This window comes from Nothobranchius furzeri, chromosome 1 (genome assembly GCF_043380555.1).
Source record: "Nothobranchius furzeri strain GRZ-AD chromosome 1, NfurGRZ-RIMD1, whole genome shotgun sequence".
Taxonomy (NCBI): Eukaryota; Metazoa; Chordata; class Actinopteri; order Cyprinodontiformes; family Nothobranchiidae; genus Nothobranchius; species Nothobranchius furzeri.
In genome coordinates this window covers 67635087-67654651 of record NC_091741.1, presented here as the reverse complement: position 1 = coordinate 67654651, position 19565 = coordinate 67635087, and positions in this window count along the sequence as shown.

Genomic DNA, 19565 nt, shown 5'->3' with positions numbered 1-19565 from the left:
GAATTTATTTGTAAATCAGGGTGGAAAATAAGTATTTGGTCACTTCAAACAAGGAAAATCTCTGGCTCTCACAGACCTGTAATGTCTTCTTTAAGAAGCTTTTCTGTCCTCCAACCATTACCTGTATTAATGGTACCTGTTTGAGCTCATTATCTGTATAAAAGACACCTGTAAACAGCCTCAAACAGTCAGACTCCAAACTCCACTATGGCCAAACCCAAAGAGCTTTCGAAGGACACCAGGAAAAGAATTGTAGACCTGCACCAGACTGGGAAGAGTGAATCTACAATAAGCAAGCAGCTTGGTGTGAAAAAATTAACTGTGGGAGCAATTATCAGAAAATGGAAGACATACAAGACCACTGATAATCTCCCTCGATCTGGGGCTCCACTCAAGATCTCATCCCGTGGGGTCAAAATGATCATGAGAACGGTGAGCAAGAATCCCAGAACCACACAGGGGGACCTGGTGAATGACCTGCAGAGAGCTGGGACCACAGTAACAAAGGTCACCATCAGTAACACACTACAACGGCAGGGAATCAAATCCTGCAGTGCCAGACGTGTTCCGCTGCTGAAGCCAGTGCATGTCCAGGCCTGTCTGAAGTTTGCCAGAGAGCACATGTATGATACAGCAGAGGATTGGGAGAATGTCATGTGGTCAGATGAAACCAAAGTAGAACTTTGTGGTATGAACTCAACTTGTGGTGTTTGGAGGAAGAAGAATACTGAGTTGCATCCCAAGAACACCATACCTACTGTGAAGCATGGGAGTGGGAACATCATGCTTTGGGGCTGTTTTTCTGCTAAGGGGACAGGACGACTGATCCGTGTTAAGAACAGAATGAATGGGGCCATGTATCGTGAGATTCTGAGCCAAAACCTCCTTCCATCAGTGAGAGCTTTGAAGATTAAACGTGGCTGGGTCTTCCAACACGACAATGATCCCAAACACACCGCCCGGGCAACAAAGGAGTGGCTCCGTAAGAAGCATTTGAAAGTCCTGGAGTGGCCTAGCCAGTCTCCAGACCTCAACCCCATAGAAAATCTTTGGAGGGAGTTGAAAGTCCGTGTTGCTCGGCGACAGCCCCAAAACATCACTGCTCTCGAGAAGATCTGCATGGAGGAATGGGCCAAAATACCAGCTACTGTGTGTGCAAACCTGGTAAAGACCTATAGTAATCATTTGACCTCTGTTATTGCCAACAAAGGTTATGTTACAAAGTATTGAGTTGAATTTTTGTTATTGACCAAATACTTATTTTCCACCCTGATTTACAAATAAATTCTTTAAAAATCCTGCCATGTGAATTCATGGACTTTTTTTTCACATTCTGTCTCTCACAGTTGAAGTGTACCTATGATGAAAATTACTGACCTCTGTCATCATTTTAAGTGGGAGAACTTGCACAATCGGTGGCTGACTAAATACTTTTTTGCCCCACTGTATGTGTAACCTCCCCCTCGCCAGATGGTATGTTCTAACGTTCCCCTTGGGCGGCAAATACGAAAATTCACAGTCAGACTCTTACTGTCAGAGTCAGAATGCATGGGAAGCAAACGCTTGATCGCAGTGAGAGTAACGTTTTAGGTAGCAAGAGGGTTAAGGTTAGGATGAGGGAGAGGGGAAGGTTATAAATAGCGAAACGTTAAGGTTTAGGTGCGGTTAAACGAGCTGGTTCGGTGCCGCATCGGTTAAATGAGCTGGTTCGGTGCCGCATTTAAGGTTTAGGTGCGGTTAAACGAGCTGGTTCGGTGCTGCATCGGTTAAATGAGGGTTAAGGTTAGGATGAGGGAGAGGGGAAGGTTATAAATAGTGAAACGTTAAGGTTTAGGTGCGGTTAAATGAGCTGGTTCGGTGCCGCATCAGCGGATATCTAATCACGTCAGTTTTACGCTGCATTGGGATCTGCAGTTACAAAAGGGAAAAAACCCTTTTTGCACATAAGTAACGAAAAAGGGCACTTTTGGCGTCTGGGGTCTGACGTGGAGGGTGGCTGACCAAGCGTTTGTTTCCGATGCTTAGGGTGTGAGAATGTGTTGGTTCCTTACATTCTGAGGGGATTTGAGAGAAGTGGAAGCAGGGGCACCCCACAGAATATTCAGATAAAGGTGGCCAAACAGAGCCAAAGAAAATTTTGGGGTGGCTCATCACATTAGTCCTTGTGGCCATTCTGGGAGTTTAGCCTGTGGTGATGCATTGCATTGCTCCTTAATTCTTTTAACCTTCCTACTGTCCTAATGGGTGTGACCCTGCAAGGAAAGTTGACCATTGAGCAGGACTGATGGTTTATCCCTTGAGGTCCATGTGGCAGGGGTGAGGTGGTGCTCACTCCTCACCCCTTCCACATGGACCTCAAGGGATAAACCATCAGTCCTGCTCAATGGTCAACTTTCCTTGCATGGTCACACCCATTAGGACAGTGGGAGGGTTAATAAAAAACAATAATGTAACTGTCAAATTTGAGAAACAAACTTAAAAAAGAGCACATTTCAGTTATTTGAAATGTTATTTCAAATTTTCCATTAATCCATTTTCTGTTGCTTATCAGGGGTCAGATCACAGGGGCAGCAGCCTAAGCAGGGAGGCCAAACTTCCCTCTCTCCAGCCACGTGAGCCAGCTCCTCCACCAACCAAAAGACATAGTCCCTTCAGCATGTCCTGGGTCTTCCTTCAGGTCTTCTCTCGGTTGTACGTGCCTGAAAAACCTCACCAGGGAGGAACACAAGAGGCATCCTTACTAGAGATCCGAGCCATCTCAACTGAACTGCTCCCGGATGACCAAGTTTCTCACCCTATCTCTAAGGAAGCCCAGCCACCCTGTGGAGAAAACTAATTTCGACCACTTGTATCCACGATCTCATTCTTTCAGTCATTACCCAAAGCTCTTGACCATAGGTGAGGGTAGGAACGTAGATCGAACAGTAAATCTAGAGCTTTGCTTTCCGGCTCAGCTCTCTCTTCACCACGACAGACCGGTACAACGCCCGCATTACTGCAGATGCAGCACCAATCCGCCTATCGATCTCATGCTCTATCTTTCCCTCACTTGTGAACAGTGATGGGAATAACGCCATTTAAAATAACGGCGCTACTAACGACATTCTTTTTTGGGTAACGGAATAATCTAATTAATTACTTTTCCCACTGTTGCAACACCGTTTCCGTTACTGGGGACAGAAGGTTGTGCGTTACTATGTGCTTGTCGAACGTTGAGCAACAGTGTGAGGCTTTCTGCAGCCAGGAAGAGAGGTGTTGGTAACGCACTTACAAACACAATGATAATTGACCCGGTGGGCGGACACCCTCACTGTCTCAGTCACTGCCTGCTGCAGAAACAACAGAGCAGTAATGGGAATAACGCTGTTTAAAATAACCGCGTTACAAAAAGAAAAATATTTTTTTCACTAACGAGCAATCTAATTACATATCATCTTCTTTTATCAAAACGTTGTTTCTGTTACTGATAAGAAAATGTGTGAGTTAAGCAGTGCGGTGTGTTGAAGCTGTCATCAGCTGATCAGGAGCTAAAGAGGTAGATGTTCATTCAAGCGCATCACGGCCCGTGAAGAACGAGGAAGACGTGATGAATAGTCTACGCCCTTCTTGGCGTGACAGCGGGACGTCCCGAAGGTCCGCTCACCTGTTCACTGCTCAGACATCACAATCTTCTACCTTCCTAGATCATCCAGATGTAACCTGTTTCTGATCATGTCTTTAGTCCCGCTGTAACACTGATGCATCAGTCTCAGACGTCATGGTGCTTAGGTATTATTAGAACTACCTGTGTGTCTTTACCACCCAGCTTCAGCTCTTCTGTGGTTTGGTCTGACCCAAGTTAGTAAAAGTAAGTCCTCCATCAGGTTGCTCCTCTTCTAGTGTCATTTTAAAGGATTTTTATTTAACCATTACTAGATTAGCAGCAACAGAAATGCTACTAAAACACATAATTATGTGAAGCTGGAAAAATTAAAATACTGTACAAAATTACATTTATTTTTGTAATTTAACTCTACTGAGAGACCATTTAAAGGCTCAGGAAACTTTACAGGTGTTTCTATTTGCAATTTTTATTTTAGCTGATTGGGGTCTTGTTAAATAACACACAGTGACCTTTTAATAGTTTAGATTAGTGTAATGTTCCTGTTAGTAGTTCCTCCTGTTAAGTGCTTATTTATTTAAATTATGCAGGTTTATAAAAAACATTGACATGCATTTTATTATGTTCCAGTCATTTATATTTCACTATTGTCGTAACTTATAGTAAATTAAGTAAGTTCAATTAACCCATTTTTCTTGCATTCTTCAATGAAAAGAGTAACTAAGTAGTTATTTTTCTTGGTAATTAGTTACTTTTATAATCTCGTAACTCTGTAAGTAACTGAGTTACTTTTTTGACAAAGTAATTAGTAACTATAACTAATTACTTTTTAAAAGTAATTTTCCCAACACTGCTCGTGAACAAGATTCCAAGATACTGGTAAAAAAGTCCCGAGTCAACTCCTCCATTTGGGGCAAGACCTCATTCCTGACCCAGAAAAGGCGTTCTACCCTTTTCCGACTCAAGACCCTGGTCTTGGATTTAGAGGAGCTGATTCTCAGCTGCTTCACACTTGGCTGTAAACCATTCCAGTGAGAGTTAATGATCACATTCTAATGAGCCAACAAGACTACATCATCTTCAAAAAGCCACCAAAACAGATGCCCTCAACACCTTGGAAGAGCCATAAACGCTATGAACAGAATCCGTGACAAAGGGCAGCCATTCCTTGGGGACGCCGCTGAGTGGAAGAAGACCAAAATGCCTAAGAGTTTCTTTGCATTAGCTTAAATATTTGAGTTGATATGTTATACACTGAAAATGCCCAGCATGCGTTTATGTTAATCTGAGCAGAATCAAAGAAGTGGAAAGAAAATGTCACGACTTCCGCATCCTGGCTGTCCTCCAGCTAGCAGCCTACACTTTAAAGACTCCATTTCCCATCTACCCTCTGCCCAGAACTCCCAACATTCAACTCCCATGTCATCATCTGCGCCTATATATGGAAGCTTTTCTATCAGTTTACTCAGTCATCGTTCCAGTGGTTCCATGATCCAAACTTACAAGCTCATTAAACCTACTTGCAGCTAAGTATGTTAAGCATTTTCAATTCAGTTTTCAATTCAGTTTATTTATACAGCGCCAAATCACGACAAGAGCCGTCTCAAGACACTTCACACAGTAAACATTCCAATGTAGGTCAGGTCATTAGGCCAATCAGTAAAATGTTTACTATAGAAGGATCCCAACAAATTGCATTGAGTCACTGACTAGGGTCAGTGTCTTTACAGCAATCCTCATACTAAACAAGCATGCAGCGACAGTGGAGAGGAAAACTTCCTTATAACAAAAATAAACCTCAAGAGGATCCTGGCTCAGTATAAGCAGCCATCTGCCACGACTCACTGGGGATCAAGAAGACCCAGCAGACACACTATTTTTGGAGAGGGCGGAGTGTTAATCATCATCTCAACAAAGCTCCATTGCTGTCCTTGGGGATATTTCTGACGATTTCACACTAATTTTGTTGTACAAACGTTTAAGATGTTTTTTTAGTTGTTTTATGTATTTTAATTGTATTTCTTTTATTTCAGTAGCCTAGCAATATATCCAGACCATAGGAGTTGCAAATGATTTTATTCTGCAGGTTGGTTTAGCCACACACTACTGTAGCCTCAGCAGGCCCACGACTGGCTTGAACAATTGTAGGTATGAACATGCTGAATATGGAGGTCCTGGACTGGTGTGGTTACACGTAGTTTGCAGTTGTGAGACCAGTTGGATGTACTGCCAATTTCTTTGGAATGCCTTTAGAGAAAGTTCATGGTATATGTGTGACTACCATAACTACCTATTCATTCTATCCAATTGGCACCTTGATATGGCGCACCTGTGAGGTGCAACAAATTATCTCAGCAACGGAGACGCTCTATCGTCTTTGAGTTTTTATGTAAGAAAAACAATACAGGTTCATACTCATAGCTGTTATGAATGTTTTGGTTGCAAACCTCTGCATCCAAAGGCTCTCGTACTCTTTGTATTGGAGGGGGATCCAGAGTGCATGCACCCGTTATAGGTCTGCACCCTAAAGGAACAGGAAATGCATAAAGATGACTTGGTCATGGTAAAAGTGTGAGAAAGCATTACACTTAAATGCAGATTGCACATGGCGTATGAGGTATAGATCATTTAGTTTAATTAGTATGTATTATTTTTTCTTTTTTTTTATATATATTTTGTGTTTCCTATTTTCTTCTTCCTCTTCCTGTGAGACTGGTGGGGCACCCCATAGCGCCCCCTATGGACAAGCCGCCACTGTATTTTATATAATTATATTAAATGTTTATATTTTATTAAGTGTATTTAAAAATAAGATGACCCGTCAGCTTGTTATTTAAAAACGTATTGATGATTTACAAACCAGGTAGTAGAGTGCCTGCAGTGCTTTCCAGTAAATAAGTTAAATCCATGTGTGCATCACACACACACCCTTTCACTTCCCAGAACAGTGTTGTTACCCTCTTCACCTCCCTCACTTTTGCTTATTTTTAGCTGCATGTTCTGTCAAATTCACACTGATTTGCTGCATCGTAGTTTTCAACTGAGTTCTATTCATTTGTAACACATTCAGATTTTGTGTCCTTTTGTTTATAGATATTAAATATTTTCCAACCTTTTTTTTATTTTTTTTAACAAGCTGACACTCTGAGCTTACAATTCAGGCAGAAACAGATGCCAGCCTCCCACAAGCTCAGATCTGGTAAACAAACCAACCTGACGCCACCACGGCAAAAACTTCTCATTAAACAAAGCAACTTTATCAACCGCCCACGGCTAATGTGAAAATATGCTGGAGAGTAATGAGGAGGATGAGGTGAAGAACGGCGAGTCATTGGGGTGAGCCAACAGAAGCACAGAAAGCCAATGATGGAGCTGGAGAGGCTGCACTTCACAGGAAACCCCTGTTTACAAGCAAACTCTTGTGTGCAAGTGTATCTGCAGCAAAGCATGAGTGCAGCTGCAGGTTACACATGTTGGTTTGACCCTTAAGTAATGATGCAGATGTGGAAATGTTTTAAGCTTTGTTTTTGTGCACTAACTAACCTCTAACTGTAACGCTGAGTCATTGAACACACAGATTCATGGTGCAGCTTGAGTTTCACCTGAGGAAATATCAAAGATATTTGGGATTTAGACAGTAAATTAAAAGAAAGAGACAAAGGCCCTTTAGTTTCAGGGACATCATCAATGTGGACAGTTTTAAACATAATCAGAGGCTGAGTTTCCCTTTTGAGAAAACACTCGACTTTAATTGCTGAGATCTGAGGGCAACAGAACAGTGAGCGCATCAGACAAAGCTTGTTTGTTCCCCAACACCATTGAAAATTAACCCCAAACACATATTTATTTTCTAGATGAACTGAAAGATCAACTGCTTTTCAGTCCACGTTATTAAAATGACTGAGAATTATAAATACCGTATTACAAAGGCAAACAATTATGTCCATCTGAATCAGAGAATCAAAGGACAAGTGAGACTTTGTGTCCCAAACCTCAGTTTGATTACAAGGACACAAATATCCCTGTAATGATTCATGTTCCTCATATTCTGCCTGTCATGTTGGTTGCCCTTCCTGCACTATCAGCATCATCTAGTTTACCTGAGTTCTGCCTGATTACTTCATGGAGCACACCTGTTCTTTCCTCAATTTAAACCCTCAGTGATCTCTGCTTCTCTGCCAGATTGTCTGTAGCCTTTTATCTCAGCATTCCAGCAATTCTTCGTTCTGATCTACCAAGCCCTGTACCACCTTCACGTTCCTTGATTGTCTCTGCCTAGCCCTTAAAGGATTTGACTGCTTTTCTGACCTCTGGACTCTGACCCTGTTTGGAACCACAGCTTCTGATCCTAGTTTGCTCCTCCTGTTAAATATGCCTGCTTCTGCCTCGTTGTTGATGACCTTTGCCTGTTTCTGAACCCTGCCTATGGACTGAGTATTTGTGGATAATCTTTGTCTGTGTCACAGAAGAGGAGACATATTCACAGACAGAAGACGAGGGAGGGTTTTTTGTCTAAGGAACATCCTGGGAACTCTCCAAACCAACGTTTCCCCCCGTCTCTGCCACATTTTCCCTCTACACCGACCCCTCCAACAGTACTTGGCTACAGAGACCCAGCTCATGCCCAAACCCTTACTCTTTTAATAAAGTATCTTTTTATATATTTAACTCCTGTGTGTGGCTAAATTCCGGGTCTCCAGAAAACCCTTTACAATCCCATGACAATGGCTTACTTTATTCAGGCATAGATGTGGATGTGTTGAAGGTGATTTGTTGAAGTCCAAACTGACCATCAGATTTATCAAGAATGCAGATTTCACAATCTTTGAGCATGCCATGGTCTGAGTGTTTTAGAAACTGCTGATTTACTGAGATTTTCACTCATGACTTTAGGCTTAACAAAGAGCGTCCTGATGAGCATGAAGAGATTGAAGATAATGGAAATTAAACAGTAGCTGAAATTACTGCTAGTTTCAGCCATGGTCAACTGATTACCCTCACTGAACTACAGCACCTTTCTCCAGTAGAGCTTCATCAGGCGAGGACTGCACCAGAAACTGAACCTCCAGTTCACACAGACCAGAACTGGACCAAAGGAGATTTGAAAAGTGTTTTCTGTATGAGTCACAATTTTAGCTTCCACACTCAGATTGCCCCATCCCCTCCCCCCGTTTTTAAAGGTGGGATGCAGGTTGAGTTCTAACTACAGCCCCAGCCCAGGGGTTGCCCTGAAACTGGGTGATTGTGGGTTCAAATCTACGATCGGGTCATACCAGAGACTTTCAAAAAATGGGGCCCAATTTGGTTCTCGAATATGGCTGTCTGCAGCTCATCGCTCCCCCAGGGGATGGGTCAAAAATGGAGAACAAATTTAACACCAGTGTGGCAACTAATGGGACTTTATTTTTGGAGGAATATAACTCTTGAGACTTCCAGGTAAAGCCTATTCAGGGGTTCTGGAGAGGGGGGTCCGTCGGGTAGTTTGCCCAATAAATCTACGTGAGTTTTGGGGATTTGGAGAAGGCTTTTTGATGTAATCGTTCCAAATGGCGGAAGTCCTTTGTTCCTTGTTGTCCATATTTTTCTTTAAACACCTTTTCTGTGTTTTAAAAAGAACTGAAAGATGGAATTTGAAACTCAACACAGCAAGAACACACCAAAGATTTGGAGTAGGCGTTTGACCGCATCTCTTGGGAGGCCTTGAGGAGGGTCCTTCGGGAGTATGGGTTACCAGGCCCTCTGATATGGGCTTTTAGGTCCCTGTATGACCGGTGTCAGAGCTTGGCCCGCATTGCCTGCAGTACGTCGAGCTCGTTTCCAGTGAGAGTTGGACTCTGCCAAGGTTGCTCTTAGTCACCGACTCTGTTCATAACTTGTAAGGGCAGGATTACTTGGAGCAACCAAGGTTTTGAGGGGATCCATTTTGGTGCCCTTTAGGCACCATAGTTTTTTTTTTTTCATTAAAATATGAATATTTATATCACTATTTAAAGAGCTTGTAGCTTAAATCTGGTTAGAGATAGAGAAATATTGTGAATTAGAAAAATCTTCAGTATGAGCCAAATTTTGGGATAGGAACAAATCCACTCACATAATTTGCATATTATGACGTCATCAGGTGGCAGCCATATTGGATTGCATCACATTTGCAGATTGTTGTTGTTTTTTATGTTTTTGTCTTATTTTCTTGATGTTTTTATTGTTTGAAACATATACATATTCCTATGTAACCATACATACACACATACACACACACACAAACACACACACACACACACACACATATATATATATATATATATATATATATATATATATATATATATATATATATATATATATATATAATATTTTTTACTTTGTTGGTATTTTGTCATGTTTTCTGCGTATCAATCAAGAACACTGTTTTGTTTATATTTGTTACAATTGCAAATTAATAATTAATAATTTATTAATAATAATTACAAAATAATACTCAGAACAAATGCTTTGTAGGCATATTTGTCTGACTTTTTGGGGTTGTACAGCCTCAAGGTAGGTATTCCCTTGAATGCGATGGCCATTTCATCCAAGGACAGTTCTTTCTGCAGACCATAGATGGATGAAAAGCGTGGAATTATCATCTCAATAATGGGGTGCACCTTGAACAGTCTGTCATGACCTGGCTGACCCCTTTCAACACGCTCAGCATTGTTTACAAAGTGGAGAAAAGAATGTTCTCAAATTTGTTTCTTGACGTCACTTTGCTGAAGCCAGGTGTGTATGTAGGCCAAAAGCCAGCCCAATAATCCTCAATCTCAGGCTTTTCCACAAGCCCCATGCAGAACTGAATGGCAATGAATGCTTTCATTTCTGGGACAGTTACATCGTACCAGTCATTATATCTGGAGATAGATTTCAGTTCCTCCCTCTCTAAATACTGGTGAGCATATCGGTTACTTTCAGTTGTGATGAGGGTCCAGAATTCTTCATCTAAAAAAACTGACAGAAAATCAATGTGTTCTGAATTTGACAGATCCCTGTCTCCACAGTATCCAACTGGCTCATCAAAATGCCTGATCCACTTGAATACTGTTCCTCTTCTCCCAAACTAACCCAGCCATCATCATTATTATTGTCACTGAGGCTGTGTTGGGCCACCCCTCTGCTAGCAGTGATTTTTTTCCCACGTGGTTCCTCCCCCTCCTGCTGCAATTCCTGTGGTTTACACCCCTGCCCCGGGGCTGAATCGATCACCAGCAGAGTTTTCACCGGCCCGATCACCGTCTCTCCCACCCCCACCCCGGCATGGTGGAGCGAAGGATCAGACCTGGTACGAGCTGGTCGAGGCCCCCGCCACATCTCTTCCCCCGACCCCGGACACGGTGACGCGGAACATCGGACAAGGTAAGGGCTGGATGGGCTGCTTGTGTAACTGCGTCATCGCTGACAGACTCCCTGTTGCTGCGTGCTGAAGCCACGCTTTCTGTCTCGCTAGAAGACTGCAGATCATCCTCGGAAAGGACATATTCTTCTTACAGTGTGGGTGCTGCTACATTTGTAACTCGGTTAGATCTTTTAAAGGGTTATTGGCAGGTGCCTTTGACTTCTCGAGTGACTGAGATTTCTGCTTTTGTGACTCCTGACAACTTCCTCCAGGACACGGTCCTTCCTTTTGGCATGAGAAATGCCCCTGCCACATTTCAAAGACAATAACTCTGTGTTGTCTAATCTCCCTCATTGTAGCGCCTATTTGGATGACATCATCATATACACTTCTAACTGGCCCGAGTATCTTATGGGCCATTCCCATCTGTACCGGGTCGGCCCGGGCTGGGTAGCCCCAGTGGGCCCCAGCCTGGCCCGGTTGATTCCACACATCCTTGCCTTAAGCCCATGTGGGCTGATTCTACCCACCAATCAGAGGCTTGCTCTAATGGAAGGTGTGAATTTGCTGTCAGCAGTGGGTGTGTTGGCCCTGGTCGGCCTGAAGCAGACCCCCTCGAGAAGAGGGCTGAGAATGAGCCTTGGTTGGCCCGGAAAAATACCAGGCCACCCAGATATGTAAACAACCTAAGCTACCCGGCCCAGGCCGACCCGGTACAGATGGGAATGGCCCATAAGTACTCTACGTGAGGTATTTGACCGACTAACACAAACCCAACTTCATTTAAATCTGGCGAAATGTGAGTTTGTTAAAGCAACAGTGACCTATTTGGGAAAGGAGGTAGGTCAGGGGCAAGTTAAAGTACTGCAAGACAAAGTGCAAGCGATGACATCTTTTACTGTGCCCTCAACGCGAAAAGAACTTTGACGTTTTCTCGGTATGGTTGGTTACTTACTACAGAGGGTTCTGCAGAAACTTTTCCACTATAGCCAAACCTTTGACTGATTTACTCAGTACAAAAATGAGATTCGTTTGGACTCCTGACAGTCAGCTAGCTTTTGAAGCTATTAAGAATCTCATGTGTTGTGCACCTATCCTTGCAGCTCCGGACCTGGCTAAGCCATTTAAGTTGGAGGCTGATGCTAGCGCTGTGGGGGCCAGTGGAATGCTCCTACAGGAGGACCAGGATGGGATTGACCATCCGGTGGTATACTTCTCCACAAAGTTCAACAAACACCAAGTGAACTACTCCACGATTCAGAAGGAGACTCTTCCTCATTTGGTCATTGCAACATTTCCATGTTTATGTTGGCTCTTCTTCCTCTCCCACCATCGTTTACACAGACAATAACCCCTTAGTTTTTCTCCAGCGCATGTACAACCACAACCAGAGACTGATGAGATGGGCCCTGCTTGTACAGGAATTCTCCACAGAGATCCTCCACCAAAGCGGTTCGGAAAACATCCTAGCGGATGGACTTTCTTGTGGTTGTTCTGAACTCAGGAATCCGTAAGTCTCCCTGGTAGGCTGCAGAGACTCCCCCTCTTTAGGGAGAGTCTGTTTGTTATTTTGAAAGAGTTGCGGCGAGGAGGTTAGCGTTGTCTGAATCTAGCAGACATCTCGGGAACACTCAGTAGTGCTGGGGATCAGCACAACTGATAATTTGTTTAATCTGCCAGCCTTCAAGTCCGCATGAAGACCAGGGATGAGTTAGCTTGTTTCCCCAGGCAGTTAAGGGGAGCTCACATCTGTATCTTTAATGGATTCTGTTTTTTCATGTTATATATATACAGTATATATATATATATACAGTATATATATATATATATATATATATATATATATATATATATATATATATATATGTATATACAGTATATATATATATACAGTATATATATATATATATATATATATATATATATATATATATATATATATATATATATATATATATATATATATATATATATATATATATATATATATGTATATACAGTATATATATATATATATATATATATATATATATATATACAGTATATATATATATATATATATATATATATATATATATATATATATATACAGTATATATACAGTATATATACAGTATATATACAGTATATATATATATATATATATATATATATATATATATATATATATACTGTATATATATATATATATATATATATATATATATATATATATATATATATACAGTATATATATATATATATATATATATATATATATATATATACAGTATATATATATATATATATATATATATATAAAGGGGGAATAAGAGACCAGTTTGTTAATGATTTTGTTCTTAACTGTTTTTCTTCCCTTTATCTTAAGGAGGGGGCTGTTACGGATCCTGGGCTCCCGCACCCTGAATGGCCCTGTTCTGCTCCCTTCTCCGGTTCAGGACCTTGGACAGGTCCTCCGTCAGGCTGGCTTCCACCTTGGCCCGCCTTCAGCACCCCAGCTGAAAGCCATCAGCTGATGAGAGCTGATGGCTCGGCTACAGCCTTTCTGCGTGGAGTTGCGTGTTCTCCCCATGCATGCGTGGGTTTCCTCCGGGTACTCCGGTTTCCCCCACAGATCACAACACGCTCTATAGGTTATTAATTGTAAGTCACTTTGGATAAAAGTGTCTGCTAAATAAATAAACATAAACATGATGGCTTAAGAGACTGCAGCTCTCAGTTCTCTGGGAGAGAACCACAGCCTAACACCCTGTTCTTCTCTCCTCGGTCCTTGGATCATTTGTAACAAACGGTTTTTGATTCGGATAAGAACGTTGATACTTCCGGTGACTAAGATAGATGGTTCTTTTGGTAAATCCCTTGGTTGTTTATGGCCGTCTTTCATTTATTGATCCATTTGTCTACTCTTTAGCTCAAATTTCAGTTTACTTTGCAGCTTTAGAGCTTGCTTTAAGTTTAGTATTTCGAATATATATAGGGCTCAACTCACTCAACTCAGCCTTTATTTATAAAGCACCTTACAGGCATGAGCATGCGACCAAGGTGCTGCACAACAAAATAATAATACATATAGCGCCAGAGACATAAATAAAACCACAAATAAGAATTTCAAAATATAAAACATTAACAATTTCTAATCCACAGAATAAAAAGCCAGATCATAAAAGTAGGTTTTCAGCCTAATTTTAAAAACTGCAACCGATGGAGAGCCCCTAATAGTTAGGGGCAGTGCGTTCCACAGTTTCGGACCCGCAACAGAGAACGCCCTGTCCCCTCTCAACTTCAGCCTAGCCTTAGGAGCCACAAGCAGCAGCTGGTTCTCAGAGTGGAGTGACCAGGCCAGAACATATTGCTGCAGCAACTCCGTAAAATAGGTTGAAGCCACACCATTCAGCGCCTTAAATACCATTAAAAGAAGTTTAAAACAAATTCTAAAACCAACAGGTAACCAGTGGAGAGCAGTCAAAATTGCCGTCGAGATTTGTTATTTTCTAGTTATTTGGCTCCGGCATTTTTGTTTGTTATCATATTTTCGTGTTTTCTTCCCTGAGGCCTTTTGCCGGCCAAAATTGGAGACCCGGCCTTTAATTGAATACCGGCCTGTATTAGAGGATTTACGGTAAACACACTATGTTGGACCGATACATGACAGGATACCACAGAACAACGCTACGCCCTCTGTTGTCCTGCCGGGGAATTGCTTTGCAACACTCCCCAGGAGACGGAGAAGTATGAAAGCAAAACGCTTCAGTCAATCCGTGCGTGTCTGTCCATTGTGGAGCTGATGGAGAAGCATAAACCAGGCTTAACTGGCCACTGCCAACCCATTTTTAATCAAATAATCAGTTTCTTCCTTCATTGTATTTCTCTTCAGGGGACTAGCCTGATAGGGATGTTATTTAATCATATGTGGATCCACAAGCTCCACATCATACATTGCTAGAGAGGTTCTGGAACAGACCTAGTGGTTATTGACGACAAGAGGATGGCTTCTGGAAACCTGGTGGACGAACACATGATCATCAATAGAAACCTTTTTTCAGATTTGGTAACAGGAAGTGGTCCCACACAATCCACCACAATATGCTCAAAAGGAGTGGTAACCACAGGCAAAGGATGCAAAGGTACAGTACGTATTTTCTGGTTAAGTTTTCCAACCATCTGACATACATGGCAATTTTTATAGTAGTTAGCTATCTGCTTTTTCATACCAGGCCAAAAGAAATGTTGTAAAACTAAATTACAAGTTTTGTTAATTCCTAAATGACCCGACCAGTCACTTTCATGGGCTAGAGAGATTAACTTTGTCTCTGAAAGGGGTGGGCACAACGATTTGTTTAATTACTCCCCACTCTGCCCCTTGAGCAGAAGGTTGGGACCAACATCGGAGCAATGTTCCGTCTTCTAACTGATCATGACCCATCTTTATCTCAACTTTGGGGTCCACCTGTTCAAATAAAACCTTTAAACTTTCATCCTCATATTGACCTGATGAAAGGGTTTCCGAGGACACTGGAAAATCTCTGGCGTCAGACTCTTCTTTATTCACACCACTATCAGAGTCATGGCTCTCCTCTGCTGTTTCTGTTTCCGAAATGAGAGGTTGCAACAAAGTGTTTTCTAAGGTGATGTCAGAGTTATCAGTTTCTTTCTCTTTCTGGGACCTAGTCACAACACACACCGGGAAAATACCAGGAGCAGGTTCATGTATAACAGGAACCTCAACAAGCTCTGGAGTAGGGATGACTTTTCCACCTGCTAAATCATTTCCCAGCAACACATCAATGCCTTTAATCGGCAGCTCCTCACAAAGGGCTACATGCACATCACCACTCACGACTGGACTACTTAACTGAATTCTATGCACAGGGCTGGGCAGAGCTCACAGTTCAATACCTTTTAACAATACAGAATACCCCGCAGAACTTACATCAGAGAAAGGCAACACACTCTTACAGATGAGAGTCTGGGAACCACCAGCATCCCTCAGTATCTTTACTGACACTTTCTGATCCGGGATCTCCAGCAGAGAGACATGTTGGGTAATTTTATCAACCCAGGATTACCTCAGAGAAAGTTCAAAGCACAGGGGGTTATGGTAATCAATTTATCAAAACCAATACCATTAATCAACAATCAATTTAGACTTTGCAAAGTGGAGAGGAAATGACTACACACCACAAAACGGGTCTCAGTTCACTCTCATCGGACAGATGTCCTCCAAAAGCCCTTATTAAACACACACACAAAAGATTACGCACACACATTTTAGACTCTCAGGCAGGAAGCCGTAAAAGACACACCAGGTGCATTTCTAAATCAACAAAGCAGTCTGGACTTTTTCAAGGGAGTTTTATTGATAAGAGGACCGGTACCAGGACCGGTACCAAGGCAAGGTCAAACCTCCCAGGTGGACGGCCACCTGTAGCAAGTCGGCTTTTCGACGGCTTTCCAACAGCCGACGAGATGGGGCCTCCACAAATGCCTGTAAATTGAACAAGGCCATTAGGTTCAGATCGCATTGGTCTGAAAAAATAAATAAACACAAAAACACAGTTTTATACACACTCACACACACATACACAAACCAGGGGATCTTTCTAAAACACAACTGGTGTTTGGGAAGAAAACTCCTGGACAAGCCCCTATTTGTTACAAACCCTTAGATGTTAGTTGTGGTGGAAGGGTAACATAATAACTGGTGCAGAGAGAGGGGGGGGGGTGTAAATAAAATGTATTTTTATTAACAGAGAGAGAACACAAATCCTCAGTTCTTGACTGGAATAATGACTAAACGAAAAATGCACTCTGTATAACTAAATGTAGGCGACGGGTAACAATCAAAACACCTGAGGCAAAAGGCCTCAGGGGAGAAAACACGAGAATATGATAACAAACAAAAATGCTGCAGCTAAATAACTAGAAAATACCAAATCTCGAAGGCTATATCTATTTTAAATACTATTCTAAATACTAAACTTAAAGTGAACTCTAAAGCTGAAAAGGGAACTGAAATTTAAGCTAAAGAGTAGACAAATGGATCAATAAACGAAAAACGGCTCTTAACAACCAAAGGATTTACCAAAAGAACTATCTATCTTAGTCACCAGAAGTTTCAAAGTTCTTATCCAAATCAAAAACCGTTTGTTACAAATGATCCAAGGACAAAGTAGAGAAGAACAGGGTGTTAGGCTGTGGTTCTCTCCCAGAGAACTGAGAGCTGCAGTCTCTTAAGCCATCAGCTCTCATCAGCTGATGGCTTTCAGCTGGGGTGCTGAAGGCGGGCAGAGGTGGAAGCCAGCCTGACGGAGGACCTAACCAAGGTCCTGAACAGGAGAAGGAAGCAGAACAGGGACATTCAGGGTGCGGGAGCCCAGGATCCGTAACACTGTGTTTGGTCAAAGATTTTAATTCAGAGGAAATTATTAAAATGTAACACTGAAAATTTGCATGAAAATCTGCCTTCACTAAAGAGCATAGCTGTTGCACTTTTTTAAATAACACCAAATACAAATTCAAGTCTCGGGGGGTTAATTATTGCTTTATGGTTTTGATGTGAAAATTCTCAAAAGCACATAATATTCACATGTTAACCATGTGTTTGTTTGGCTTATGACTGTTTCTCATAAAGGTTTTTCTTTTACTCTAAACTCAACCTGGGAATTTGTCTAAATACCCTTTACAAGTCACTTTAACCAAAAGGCTGAAAGATGTGTCATCCTACAAAAATAGTATTCATGTTGGTGTGGAAATTGGTTCAATAACCATGTTTGATTAAGATTTTATGAACGCCATCACTCCAGTTTATCCACCGAGGCACAATGAACTTCATCTCCATCGTCTATAGAAGCCACAAGGAATAATCATCGTTTTTTAGCTTTAGATGAAATTCTGTTGCATTCTGTTTTTGTTTCCCCAACATAAAATAGGAAAAAGCAGACTGCCTCCTCTAAATACTCCTCCGACTCACTCAGCCAACCCATTTAGATATTTTTACAGGTTAATTATCACAGACATGAACAACTTTTAATAGTAGTTTAAAAGTTTGATGAATAAATATGAATAAAATGTATGGGCATTAATGGAAACTACTCAGTTCTATTCAGGTTTTTGTGATTTTACAGATGATTAAATCTGCTGGTGCATAATAAGTTCATTTGTTTGAAGAGAATTGTATCACACAGAGTTTAGCTAGGCACTGAAATCTTCAACCAGCTGCTGCTGAAGACCCAAATGTTCCAGCTTAATCTGCTTTCACACGTTGCTTCTGTGTTGATAATCCTGCAGCTGTTAAAGCCTTGCGTTTATGGATTACATGAGGAAGGGGACGCACTTCATGGACTCCGACGGAGGGTTTAAAGTTTAAATCATACTATGTTTCTCAAGAGAATGCAGTTTGTTTGTTTTTCGTTTTTCTCAGCTTTGCTTTTTTTCCTCCATTTATTAGACTTTTTCAAATGTTTTCCTTGTTCCCAGTTCTCTGAACTGAGTGTTTTTGTTGTTTAGACTTCCCTGAAATCGGAGCAGCTTGTAATTGTATTTTAAAAACAGATTCAGTGCTGTTACTAGCAGTCCAGTCCAACAAATTAACAGCATGTTACTCTCTTAGGATGTACAGGGAACATATTGATCCTGTGACAAGTGAAAGCCATTCGTGCAATTCTGCATTTCAAAGATGGATGATAAAAGTGGTGAAAATGGAGGACACGTGTAGTCTGGGCATTGTACCGGGCTGATTAAAGGCTCCGATCAAAAGAACACAGAGCTCATTGTCTCCCAACAGAACTGTCTGCTGCTGAAGGCTACTACAGGAGGGATAAAAGCAGTGCACTGGAAGCTAAATCGTATGTCTAACGCTACCTTGGTAACAGTATCACCAAATGTAAAGATTGTAGCTTCATTTTAAGGGAAATCATGGTAAGTTATTCTCACATAAGAAGAAGAAACTTGTTTGATGAAATGCATACATCATTTATCCATCTGTCTATTTACATTTGCTTAACTTGGTCCAGGTAGAGGGTATAGCAGTGGCAACAGTAAAGCCCAATCCCCCAGTAAGGTCCCATGGCATTGTCTGATCAGCCTGGAGATATAATCCTTTCAGCATGTACTGGGCCAACCCACGGCGGCCTTCTGATCGCCAGACATGCCCAAAAGACTTCTTCTGGAAGTCATCCAACTCAGTGGCTCCACTCAGTCTCTCAGTCTCACAACATCGTGTATGACATCAAACAGCAACATCAGTGATCGTGATTTCCTTATTTTTGGTTAAATGGCAGATTGCATAAACAAACTGTGACCAGAAGTCTTGAGGGATCTTGTAATCTCGTGAGTCCAGCAAAGAGTGCAGCGAGGAAGCCGTGCTGTTGCCAAGACTCTCCCGGTGTGAAAAGGACTGCTTTGAAGTTTGTGAGTAAGCTGTTCCACTGTCGTTTCGCATCACTGATGCTTCCAGTGTGAAACCGGTGTAAGTTGGCCAGAGGAGTTGGAAGCAGAATTTCCAGGATTTGAAGTCTTATTTCCTGATCTTCAGACATCAGGAATGCAACTCTACTGCTAACTTTGTTTGCTTTGCAATGTTGATGGTAAATGGCAAGT